We start from the raw sequence: 13726 nt of genomic DNA, 5'->3' as shown, positions 1-13726 counted from the left end.
ATGTGCCAATTTGCCAAAGATGAGTGATCTCACTCATCACTGAAATGCTATTAGATGACACAAACGTCATCTCAGTACTTCTAGTCGACACTAAAGAGTGGAGCCAGCCGTTGATCGACTACCTAGAGCATGGAAAGCTTCCAGACGATCCTAGACACCGCTCTGAAATAGGTTGATAAGTACCTCACTTCCTCTACTATAAAGGAACACTCTACTAATGCTCTTTTGAAGCCATGGAAGAAGCACACTCAGGCGTATGCTGAGCCCATCAGTCTGGACCAAAGCTACACTTCCAGCTCAAAAGAATGGGCTACTACTGGCCAAGCATAGTGAAATATTGCCTGGAATACCCAAAATGTGCCAAGCCTGCTAATTCTACGCCAACATCATACATCAACCGCCTAAGACATTACACCCTACAGTTGTTTCATGGTCATTTGATGCATAGGGATTAGACGTCGTGGGACCAATCACACGAAAATCATCTGTTGGAGAAGCCTACATCTTAGCTGCAACTGACTACTTCTCGAAGTAGGCTGAAGCCGTACTTCTAAGGGAAGTTAAGAAGTAAACTGCCGTCCGTTTAATCAAGGAACATATCATACACTGATATGGTATGCCTCGCTACATTATCACCGACAACGAAAAACATTTCTCCAACCGACTCATGGACGAGCTCTGTGAGAAATAGAAATTCAAGCAGCACAAGTCTTCCATTTATCATGCTTCGGTCAACGGTCTTGCAGAAGCATTCAACAAAACATTGTGCAACCTCCTGAAGAAGGTGATCGGCCGAACAAAGCGAGACTGGAACGAAAGAATAAGCGAAGCATTTTGGGCATATAGGACGACACATATGACTTCTACCCAAGCTATACCTTATTCTCTCGTATATGGCATGGAAGTTGTTCTGCCGCTCAAAAATCAAATCCCCTCACTAAGGAGAGCTATACAAGAAGGCTTGATTAAAGAAGAAAATGCAGATCTACGACTTCAAGAGTTGGAAGTACTCAATGAAAGAAGGCTCTAAAGGATATATTTGTGAAAACTAGTTCATTTTGAGCAACATATATGCATGTAATTAACAATTAAAAAGCAGGATCATGCTTGTATGTACTCAAAAACAAAACTTTACCCATGAAATTCAAGGCCTAGTGAGTGTGGTGAACCAAGACTCAACTCAAGAATAAAGTGAGTTGAGAAATATTATACCTTTATTGATTCCTATTTGCATAAGCAAAGGCTAATCACCCAAGAGATAGGGCCTTCATTCCTTACTTCTTAGCTTCATGGATTTCTTGGATGAGGATGGCAAAATGGATTCCCCAAGTTCCTAAAATAGAGAACCTCTAAGTCTCCACACCAAGGAGAGCATTGATGAAGAGATAAGTGACCTAGAGGAAGGATGATTGCTAGCTAAGTTCCTCTAGGGTGGCCGGCCTTCATTAGAGAAGAGAGAGCTTTGTGTTCTCTTTTCTTCCCTTAGAAAACCCTAAGGATGAAATGGTTATAAAGTTGCCTTGATCCCATCTCACAATGGAGTGGCAAACTTGCAATTAAGGCAAGTTCATTATCCCTCTCTATGTGGCTGGCCATTAAGGGTTCATTGGGCTTTCAAGCCCTTTATGTTTTTCAAGTTGTCATACAACTTGAGTTAATGGGCTTGACATTCAAATCTCATTAGGCATTGTGGCCCAAAACTAACCCGAGGTTTATAACGAACATATTCGTTTGATTAATTAATCCTAGCCATAGATAATTATCCTTACTCATCTCCGATGTTTCTTCAATCTCTACCTTACTCAGTGTATTATCCATTAGTTCCTTTTAGCGAGGCAGTAGGTGATTAAAACTCTTCAAATCGATTGTGAATTGAAACTTACTTTCAATTCTCCCTTTAGTGATTATTCACCTTTAAGGCTTCCACAAACCATGAGTGACACCTAGCAGTATGTCATGGCTACCCAAGCTAATCATAAGAGGTGGAGAACCTATTCATTTTAGGATTACAATGCAATACGGTATTTCTCTAATACAATACTCTTGACCACATTGTTTGGTTTGATAGTTTATTCATGTCTATTATCTAATGTGATTCTTTTACTTATATGATTACTTTGAATGTAATTTGGAATGACTTCCTAAATCTCATTCATACTCTGTCCAAAGATTCTTAATCATATCATAGAGTATTATCCCTTAAACGGTTTGAAGGCTAGAGATCCCTTGTTGCGCATTCACTTGCCTATGTGGCTAAGTGGCTTAACCCCAACTATGTCATAGACACCCTCTGATGGAGTGACTTTGACATAGTCAAAGATCAAGGACCTAACCACATGACAACTATAATGCCTCAGGTCAAATGACTACTTTGCATTATCCCAACCATGAGTTCTCATGTGACATGAGTATGAGAATTCCTCGTTGATCATGTTTAGTGGACCCATTCTCTATTAAGCACCTACATGCTTGTCTTGGTGTCGGTTACACCAATGACTTAAGACCAGTCACTCTCCCTAAGAGAAGACATAGCACGTACTGATCTTAAAAGACTGTCAATGCCCAATTGGCAATCCTATGATCAGGAACGTTTAGGATATGTATAAGAAAGTGAATGGTCTCTTGAATCTAACTTCTTTAGATCACATTCTCCCAATTACATATTCGTTGGACTTATGATTTAAGCATATAACATTTATATGAAACGGCTTAAAACAATGATCTTTGCCCTTTATATTAAACTTGATTAGTTTAACATGTGAAATGTCTGTAAAGTATCATCATATGATTGGGTTTAGGGTGCATTTCCAACAGGCTCGAAGCTCGACAACACTTGCAATGCTACCAAGCACGGCTATCCAAGGCATTCAACAAGAAGGTCTGCCCAAGGTCTTTCCAAACTAGAGATCTTGTCTTGGCATTACGAAGGCCCATCATTACAACTCACAAAACAAAAAGCAAGTTCACATCAAAGTGGGATGGACTTTACATAATACAAGAGGTCTACACTGATGGCTTCTACTTAATCATGGTGAAAGACGACTTAAAGATCGGTCCCATAAATGGCAGATTCTTGAAGCGTTACTACCCCTAAACTAAACAAGCAATGCTTCTCACCTACATGAGCCTAAACCGCACACAGCACAAAGCTCCTTGCCTGCATGAGCCTAAATTGCACATGGCAACAATGATCCTTGCTCGCACAAGCTTAAAAGGCGACACTTAAAGCTCTTTGTTCGTATGAGCTTGAAAGGCGACACTCAACGTTCCTTGTTTGCATGAGCTTAAAAGGTGACACTCAATGCTCTTTGTTTGCTCGCACAAGCTTAAAAGGCGACACCCCCAGCTCCTCGCCTACATGAGCCTAAACTGCATATGGCACAATGCTCCTTGTTCGCACGAGCTTAAAAGGCGACATATAATGCTCCTTGTTCACATGAGCTTAAACGATGACATACAATGTTCCTTGTTCGTACGAGCCTAAAAAGCGACATTTAATGCTCCTTATTCGCATGAGCTTAAAAGGAGACACCCAACGCTTCGAGCCTGCAAAAGCATAAACTGTTTATGGAAAAAATCAAAATGACCATCAAAACTGTTAAAACCATAAAATAAAAAATAAAATAAAATAAAATAAAACAATCCATCACTCCTTTGAAGTACGTCATGACTTGATCCCTCCTCAACCGAGGGTATGTAGGCAACTTGAAACTTCAAAACTTCAAGTACAGTCACATCATCAATAAAAACACAAGCACTTTGAAGAATAAAAAGCAAATTCAAGAATGTGAATACTTTTCTTTAAAGGAAGAATTCAGCTACAAAGCCGTATTACAAAATGAGCACAAAAAAAAAAAAAAAAGGCTTAAAATACAAAGAATGGAAGACACTACTTGAAAGCTATGTCCCTAAAACTATGACAACGGTCTTCAAGCAAGCCTTCCAAAGTCTTCAAAGTCTCCATATTGGTGGGAAACAAGGTGGGCAGCTCCATGGCCGCGCCTTTCTCTTGTTCTATGCGCGAAATCTCCTCTTGATGCTAAGAAAGTGTAGCTTCCTATTCTGAGAGAACACTTTGAAGTCACAATGCTTCGATTTCCAACTGATTTCACTCTCGCACCAATGCTCAAAGAACGCAAGAAGGACGGAATGATGGTGATCATAACTAAACAAAGATGCATACATAGCGTGATAAAGTCCCATGTTGGTAAACACATCTTTGGATCAGCTCAAGACATCCTCAAGCCACTCCCAATAAAACTCAGCAAAGACGGCCTCTCCAGCAGTAGATAAGATGCCATTCCAAGTCATAGCTCTGCTACGGGTGCGATCACTAAGAATCTCAAATGAAGCTCGTGAGTTGTCACTTCTTCTTCTTTGTATTTGGTTTACCAAACTCTGTCACCTCCCAAGATACTTCAAAAAACCATGACTTGATATGCATCGAGCTGTCTTTTACAAGAAGAACAAGCACCTTAAGGCCAAACAACAGCGTACAAAGTTTCAACATTGTTCCTTTATCTTGCGAATCGTCTTCCCTTACAAGCATAATGATGGTATTGCTCTTAAAGCACTTGAAAAATACCATGGCTGCAATGAAAAAAAAAAAAAAAAAGACAACATAAGTATAAGGTGGGACGGCAAGAAGAAAACAAAAAAGATTACTTCACTACAGCAAAAGACATGCGAGACAAACTTCATGAGTGTTGAAGAATGACGATGACAAAGTCACAATAACAAGAAGAAATCAACCACAAAAAGCTTGAGCAACAAGGCAAAGAGAATAGCTACAAAACGATCCTTCAAAGCACGCAACAGTAGCAAAGAAAACCAAAATGCTACGCAATTGCACTATGCAACCCCACAGAGATTACATAAGCAGTTTCTTGCACTGCACGGCAAACGTCACCACTGAGGGAAAACTATGACCAAAAGGCACTACACAGCGTAACCTCACTGCAATCTTTTGCACAGCACCACATGGTAAAAAGTAACACACTGCAACAAGCTCCAAGCAGCAATTACACATGGCAGCAAACAGCAATAGGGCACGACACAGTAGCAGGCATAATGGCAATGTATGGCAAGGGTATGTTGTGGCAAAAACACACACCCAATTGTCCTATAAATAAGGGTCAATTGCTTCCTAATGCTATAAGGAAGAGTACATACCAAACAACAAAAGGAAAATCAAAAGAAGGAAGTACATTCCAACCAAAAGAAGGAAGCAAATTCCAAGCAAAAAAGGGCAATGCTCTACACGGCACTAAGGGAAAGAAAAAAAAATGCTATTTTTTTGCAACAAAATCAACAAAGGAAGGAGAAGGAAACAAAAATAAATAAGGAAAGGGTTTCAAAATTTCCAAAACATCAAAAGAAATTGCCCCCTTGCCGAAATTCAAAGAAGAAATCCCTCCAAGGCAAGGACAAGTCTTCAAGTTTCCCAAAATAAGGAGAAAAATACCCTCCTTGCCGTGAAAAAAAGAGAAAGGGGAAAGTAAAAAAATGCAAATTCTACTTACCCAAGGGCAAGCATTAAATATTTCTAAAACCTTGAAGGAAATCACCAAAGCTTTCCAACACTTCGAAGGAAGTCACCCTCATTACCAAAATTGAAGGAGATTCCTACTTAAAGAAGGAAAAGCATTTTTTTCCCACTACCAAAAGGAAAAAACATCCAAGTCTCAACAAATACACCAAATGTATTTTGTCAAAATTATGGAAAATCAATATGCACAATAAGTATGTGCCGATTTATCAATTTCCAAAATTTCTTTCAAGATCAAGCCTCTACGGCCCATGAAGAAAAATTCATTGCTTTCAAGATCAGGCCTCTATGACCCTTGAAGGAAATCCTCATTTCATTCAAGACCAAGCCCTAACGTCTCCTGAAGAAATGTTTTGTTTAAGAAATACGCCTCAACAGCCCTTGAAGAAATGTTTCATTCAAGAAATACGCCTCTACGGCCCTTGAAGAAGCAAACTAATTCAAGATCATGTCTCGATGACCCTTGAGTTAGAACATTCACATTGCAGGACTTCAAAACATGTTTCTTACATGTGACAAGCACATGCCTACAACGCGCCTTGAAGTGGGGGCATTTGTAAACATGTAAATTTCATTGCATGCAAATGATGCATCATAAAGCTCCATGTGGCATATGACTCATCACAAATGGACAAGTCATCAATGACATGTGGCACAAATTAAGCAAAGGAAGAATCAAACTTCCCCAAAACTCGGCAATAGGGGGAAGAAATCCTTTGAAATCAGCAAAGGGCCCAAATTGCTCCCAAAACCAGAAAGAAAGCTAAAGCATCTTCATAAAACAAGCAAGAATTAAATATTGCTCACAAAATAGGTAACAAGCCCTATAATTAGGCCAAGCAAGGGAAAGTGGTTGAAATTAAGACACAAAACATGCCTAAATTCTCCCATGGACGAATCAAGACACAAATCAAAGCCAAATCCATCCAAAGGGAAGTTTTAAGAAGTCTACAAATACAAGGTCTTCAGATAAGCATAAGGTCGACAAGTTCTACATTCAAGGTCGGCAATTCTACATCCAAAGGAACCTATGCACCAAATCTTTGAGGACTAATATGTTGCCAAAACACTCTTCAAAGAACGCACAACCAAAGTCGAAGCTTTCCCATGAAGAATCAACAAGCACCTGTGCCGATTCCTTCAAGACTTTGTTGCAAGCTCAAAACTTGTAACGATGTTCGATTCAAGATCAAGTTGCCAAAACCCTTGAATCAATGAAATTCTACATCAACACTCCTTTTGTTGGAGCCCTAAACCTGAGGTGAAGACTATCCACGTATTGTTTCAAGCTCAAAACTTTAATTAATCGTTCAATTGTTCGTCCGAGATCAAGTCATCGTGACCCATGGATCAACAACCTACGCATCTACATCAAATTTGAAGACTGAATCAGAGGAAAATTGTAAATAGAGATTGTAACCTTACAAATTCATCAACTCAAATCTACTTTGTACACATGTTCTCATTTCATTCGTTATAGAATTTTTGTGTTTACAGATATGGTGTGCCTCGCTGCATCATCATCGATAGCAAAAAACAGTTTTCCATCCGACTCATGGACGAGCTCTGCAAGAAATAAAATTCAAGCAGCACAAGTCTTCCATGTATCATGCTCTAGCTAATAGTCTTGCGGAAGCATTCAACAAAACGTTGTACAACCTCCTAAAGAAGGTGATCGATCAAACAAAGAAAGACTGGCACGAAAGAATAAGCGGAGCACTTTAGGCATATAAGATGACACATAGAACTCCTACCCAATCTGCACCTTATTCTCTCGTATATGGCTTGGAAGTTGTCCTGCCGCTCGAAAGTTAAATCCACTCACTAAGGATAGCTATACAAGAAAGCTTGACGAAAGAGGAAAATGCAAACCTACGACTTCAAGAGTTGGAAGCACTCAACAAAAGAAGGCTCGAAGCTCAACAACACTTGGAATGCTACCAAGCACGGTTATCCAAGGCATTCAACAAGAAGGTCCACCTAGGGTCTTTCCAAACTGGAGATCTTGTCTTGGCATTACGAAGGCCCATCATCACAACTCACAAGACAGAAAGCAAGTTCACATCAAAGTAGGATGAACCTTACATAATACAAGAAGTCTACACCAACGGCGCCTACTTAATCATGGTGGAAGACGGCTTAAAGATCGGCCCCATCAATGGTAGATTCTTGAACAGTTACTACCCCTAAACCAAATAAGCAATGCTCATCATTTGTATAAGCCTAAACTACACATGGCACAAAGCTCCTCGCCTGCACGAGCCTAAATTGCACACGGCAACAATGCTTCTTGTTCGCATGAACTTAAAAGGTGACACTCAACGGTCCTTGTTCGCACGAGCTTAAAATGCGACACTCAACGCTCCTGGCCTGTAAAAGCATAAACTATGAATGGCAAAATCAAAAATCAAAATAACCACCAAAACCGTCAAAACACAATCCATCATTCCTTTGAACTACGTCATGCCTTGATCCCTCCTCAACCGAAGGTACGGAGGCAACTTGAAACTTCAAAACTTTAAGTACAGTCACATCACCAACAAAAAAATGCCAACATTTTGAAGAATAAGGAGCAAATTCAAAATGTGATTACTTTATTTCTTTAAAAGAAGAAGTCAGCTCCAAAGCTTTATTACAAAGAACGAAAGACACTACTTGAAAGCTATGTCCTTAAAACTACAATGACGATCTTCAAGCAAGTCTTCCAAAGTCTTCAAAGTCTCCATATCAGTGGGAGACAAGACGAGCAACTTCATAGCCATGCCTTTCTCTTTCTCTAGGCATGAAATCTCCTCTTGATGCTGAGAAAGTATAGCTTCTTGCTTCGAGAGAATACTCTGAAATCGTGATGCTTTGACTTCCACCTGTTCTTGTTCTCACGACAACGCTTCTAGATGCACTTGGACAGAAGCCAAAGAAGTCTATGTGGCTTAATAATTTTTTGAAGTGACTTACTGCGAAGACCGAACCTGGCTAATTGATAAGTATATTGCCACAAGTTGATGACCTCTAACCTTTGGATTCAACTTCTTCGAGAAAGCAGCATGCAAAAAATAATACTCAGTTGAGGTAGCCATAAGCTTGGCAATCTTGACTCTCTCGAGAGTGAAAAATCAATGTTGAGGTTGTTAATCACAAAAACAAGCTTCAACAAGTCTTCCTTGAGCACTGCAAGGTCCTCTAATGGTCATTTTGAAATCCTCTTGTCAATGTGGCTCTTAATATCCAAGGCCGCACGAAGGTTGATGTGATGGATAAGCTGCTCAGTCCCATTAAGGTTCGGCCCTCTAAGAGAGATCTTAGAGCTAGCTGGCAAAGTTGTTGGACGCATACGGGCTCTTGCATACCTTCACCTACACACAGCAAGCTTGGGCAACTTGGCGGATTTGTAACAAGCTTTGTGCCAGACGAATCTCCAATATCTTCGTCTGTAGGTAGATTGCCTCCAAATAGCATCTCCGTAAATGAATGAACGCCCATGTTTGCCAAATCAAAAGAATAAGAGGACCCAACCTAAAGAAAACAAAGAAACATGTTAGAAAGTTAAACCAATGAAAGCAGAAGAAATCACAAGAAAGAAATACATGCATCTTTCTCAAGTGACACACGACCATCAAATTGAGGAAGCCTAAACACTTTCTTCTTCTTATGATGAATATTGACATCACTGTCATCCTGAGCACCTTCAAGCAGTTACTTGTTCAAAACTTGTTGACGCTACAGCAAAACAAGCTCATCTTCATGCAAGTCAATGTCGTTACTCGCCTCTTCAAAAACATCTGAATGTTGAGAAGAAAAACACTAGTGTTGAAGAGCTAAGGCCACAGGTCCAACTTGCAAAGGAGCTACGCTCGTACAATCGAAAGATGCCAACTGCATAGGAACCGTAGAACAACCCTCTCTTGGTGCACCATTGTGTAAACAATAAGAATTGGTGCCACTTGTAGTCCCTAAGTCTTCATAGAGTACCTTTGACCACTATGAGGCCTCGCCGCACCGAGCCAATCCTTGCTAAATGGTTCATTCTTAAATCTTCACAACTTTTAAACAATGCCTACGCCTGCAAACCGTTAAAGCTCTTTGCAGAAAGTACGCCAGAGTACTTTGTCATCAAGGGCCCCAACTTGGCCGAAGTTGATGAAGAATGCCTCAACTTGTCTAAAGTCGACGAAGAAAAATGAGTGCCAAAGTACTCACCCAACCAACCGTACACATGGTGGTAGGGAAGTATTGCAGCAGAACTTCGGTGCTTACTAAGTTCGAAGCAACACTCAAGCCATCATAAATATTGGCTAAAATCGGAATAGCAAGGCTAAAAGATTCACTTGCAACCATCTAGCTAGCCACTTTGAAGACTCCAAGGTGAAGAAAGTTAACGTCGTCTTTGGGGAAAACAAACTTACAAAGCCAACAAGCTAAGAAAACGGCTAGGTAAGATTCTTCCACGTGCTCTAACGCTATGCCAAGATCCTCAAACGCTTTCAACTCGGCAGGGGCATGGCGTCTAGCTGAACTAATGGCACCTAACAGGTCTGAGTCTCCCTTTGGCTTAGTGTTCATGCCTGGCTTACCTTAAGCCTCTTGGGAAAGCTTATGATACACCCGAAATAAATAGCGATAACTAGCAGGCAATCCTTGGTTATTGCAATGAGAAAATTCCTCCACGCTAGGAACAACCTCGTCGTAAAACTTACCTTGGATCGGCAAGCCTCCTATCTTATGGAGATCCTAAAGTGAAATCGACATCTCCCTTTATGACGTGTGAGTGTGTGCTAAACACCAATGCTTAAATAACGCACGAAGGAAGGAAAGATGGCGATCATAACTAAACAAAGATACGCATACGGTGTGATAAAGGCCCATGTTAGTAAGTACATCTTTGGATCGACTCAAGACATCTTCAAGCGACTCCCAGTAAAACTCAACAAAGATGGCCTCTCCAGTTGTAGACAATATGCCATTCCAAGTCATAGCTCCGCTATAGGTGCGATCACCAAGAAGCTCAAACGAAGCTAGTGAATTGTCACGAACATGGTGCGAAGGATTCAAGATAAGAATCCTCGATGTACACGCTTTTTTCCTTGTATTTGGTTAACCAAAATCTGTCACCTCCCAAGATACTTTAGAAGACCACATCTTGGTATGCATCGAGTTGTCTTTCGCATGAAGAACAAGCGCCTTAGGACCAGTCAACGACGCAAAAAGTTTCAACGTCATTCCCCTATCTTGCAAATCACCTTCCTTCACAAGAATGATGATGGTATTGCTCTTAAAGCACTTGAAAAATACCATGGCTGCAACAAAACAAACAAGGCAACATAAGCATAAGAGTAGGGCAGCAAGAAGAAAAAAAAATTGCTTCACTAAAGCAAAAGACATGCGAGACAAACCTCGTGAGCATTAAAGCATAACAATGACAAAGTCACAACGACGAAAAGAAATCAGCCACAAAGCTTGAGCATCACAGCAAAAAGGGTAGCTACAAGACAATCCTTCAAAGCATGCTACAGTAGCAAAAAAAACCAAAATGCTACGCAATCGCACTACTCAACCTCGCAGCGATTATGCAAGTAGTTTCTTGCACTGCATAGCAACATCACCACCAAGGGAAACTGGGACCAAAAGGTAGTACACAACGTAACCTCGCTGCAGTATTTTGCATAGCACCACGTGGTAAAAAGTAAAGCACTACAACAAGCTCCAAACACCAAAACTCACGGCAGCAGCAGCAAAAAAATAAATAAATAAAAAATCCCATAACAGCAAGCAAAGTCCAATAAATAAGGATCAATTTCTTCTTAATGCTATAGGGAGAATACATGCCAAATAGCAAAAGGAAAATCAAAAGAATGGAGTACATTCCAACCAAAAGAAGGGAGCAAATTCCAAGCAAAAAATGGCAAGGTGATTTCGGCCACAAAGGGAAAAAAGCACGTTGTTTTTGCAACAAAATCAGCAAAGAAAAGAAAAGGAAACAAAAAAAATAAGGAAAGGGCTTCAAAATTTCCAAAACATCAAAGAAAAGTACCTTTCCTTACCAAAATACAAAACGTAATCCCTCCAAAGCAAGGACAAGTCTTCAAGTTTCCCAAACCAAGAAGGAAAACACTCTCTTGGCTGAAAAAAATGGAAAGGGCGAAGAAAAATATGCAAATCCTACTTACCCAAGGACAAGCATTATATCTTTCCAAAACCTTGAAGGAAATCACCCTCATTGCCAAAATTGAAGGACGTTCCGACCTAAGGAAGGAAAAAGCATTTTTCCCATACCCACAGGGAAAAAATCCAAGCCTCAAAATACACCAAATGTATTTCGTCAAAAATTATGGAAAATCAATACGCACAATAAGTATGTGCCGATTTATCCATTTTCAAAATTATCATTCAAGATCAAGTCTCTATGGCCCTTGAATTAAATTTCATTTCATTCAAGATCAAGCCTCTATAGCCCTTGAAGAAAATTTCCATTTCGTTCGAGATTAAGCCTCTACAGCCCTTGAAGAAAATTTCCATTTCATTCAAGACCAAGCCTCAACTGCCCCTGAAGAAATGTTTCATCCAAGAAATACGCCTCAACAGCCCTTGAAGAAATGTTTCGTTCAAGAAATACGCCTTTACAGCCCTTGAAGAAGCAAACTAATTCAAGATCAAGTCTCGACAACCCTTGAGTTTGAACATTCACATTGCAGGACTTCAAAAAACATTTCCTACATGTGACAAGCACATGCCTACAATGCGCCTTGAAGTGGGGGCATTTGTAGACATGTAAATTTCGTTGCATGCAAATGATGCATCACAAAGCTCCACGTATCATATGACTCATCACAAATGGACAAGTCATCAATGACATGTGGCACAAATCAAGCAAATAAAGCTCAAAAGCATTCCTAAAATGCGGCAAAGGGGAAGAAATCTCCTTGAAATCAACAAGGGGCCCAAATTGCTCCCAAAATCGGAAAGAAAGCTAAAGCATCTTCACAAAACAACCAAGAATTGAAGATTACTTGCAAAATAGGCAAGAAAGCCCTGTAGATTTCGGCCAAGCAAAATTAAGACACAAAACATGCCTAAATTCTCCCATGGACGAATCAAGACACAAATCAAAGCCAAATCCATCCAAAGGCAAGCTTTGAGAAGTCTATAAATACAAGGTCCTCAAACAAGCATAAAGGTCGACAATTTCTACATTGAAGGGCCGAAATTCTTACAAAAGGATAACCTCTGCCAAATCTTTGAAGACTAATGTGCTACCAAGCACTCTTCAAAGAACGTACAACCAAAGCCGAAACTTTTTTTTCGACCAAATCTGAAGCATTCCCTTGAAGAATCAACAAGCACATGTGCCCATTCCATCAAAACTTTATTGCAAGCTCAAAACTTATAACGACATTTGATTCAAGATCAAGTCGCTAGGACCCTTGAATCAAAAAAGTCCTACATCAACTCTACCTTTGCCGCAGCCCTAAACCTGAGGTGAAGACTATCCATACATTGTTTCAAGCTCAAAACTTGAAACAACCGTTCAATCGTTCGTCTGAGATCAAGTCATCGCGACCCTTGGATCAACAACTTACGCATCTACATCAAATTTGAAGACTGAATCAAAGGAAAATTGTAAACAGAGCTTGTAACCTACAAATTCATTAATACAAATCTACTTTGTACACGTGTTCTCGTTTCATTTGTTACAGAATTTTCATGTTTACACTATTTCATCCTCTAAACTCATACTTTTTCCCCCCATCAGTATAATAGTAGTATCAGAATGATATAAAGATATAAAGCAAAAATATATAATAATGTATGGTCCAAAAACATGTATGCATAATAATATAATGTCAAAATAGGTATGTTTAAACATAGAAGCCATAAACTTGTACTGAATTTAAAACTGAAATTGGAAATGATTCACCCAAACCTTTGTAACGTCAAAAATACAGATATGTAACTATAATAATGTAAGTTAAAATACTTGCACTAAGAATTAAAACCGAAAATGAAAATAGGTCTCACCTAAGCATTTGTAACGTCACATACTCCGAAAATAGGTGTGTGTGTGTGTGTGTGTGTGTCTTCGGGTTGAGCCCAAACAATAATTAATCAGTAACTACTACCGCAGACGAGTCTACATGCCCACTCCCTTAACGAACCCAACGAATAAGTCATCGATATTACAGT

This window comes from Pyrus communis, chromosome 4 (assembly GCF_963583255.1).
Source record: "Pyrus communis chromosome 4, drPyrComm1.1, whole genome shotgun sequence".
In the NCBI taxonomy this organism is placed as follows: Eukaryota; Viridiplantae; Streptophyta; class Magnoliopsida; order Rosales; family Rosaceae; genus Pyrus; species Pyrus communis.
This window is presented reverse-complemented; position numbering follows the sequence as displayed.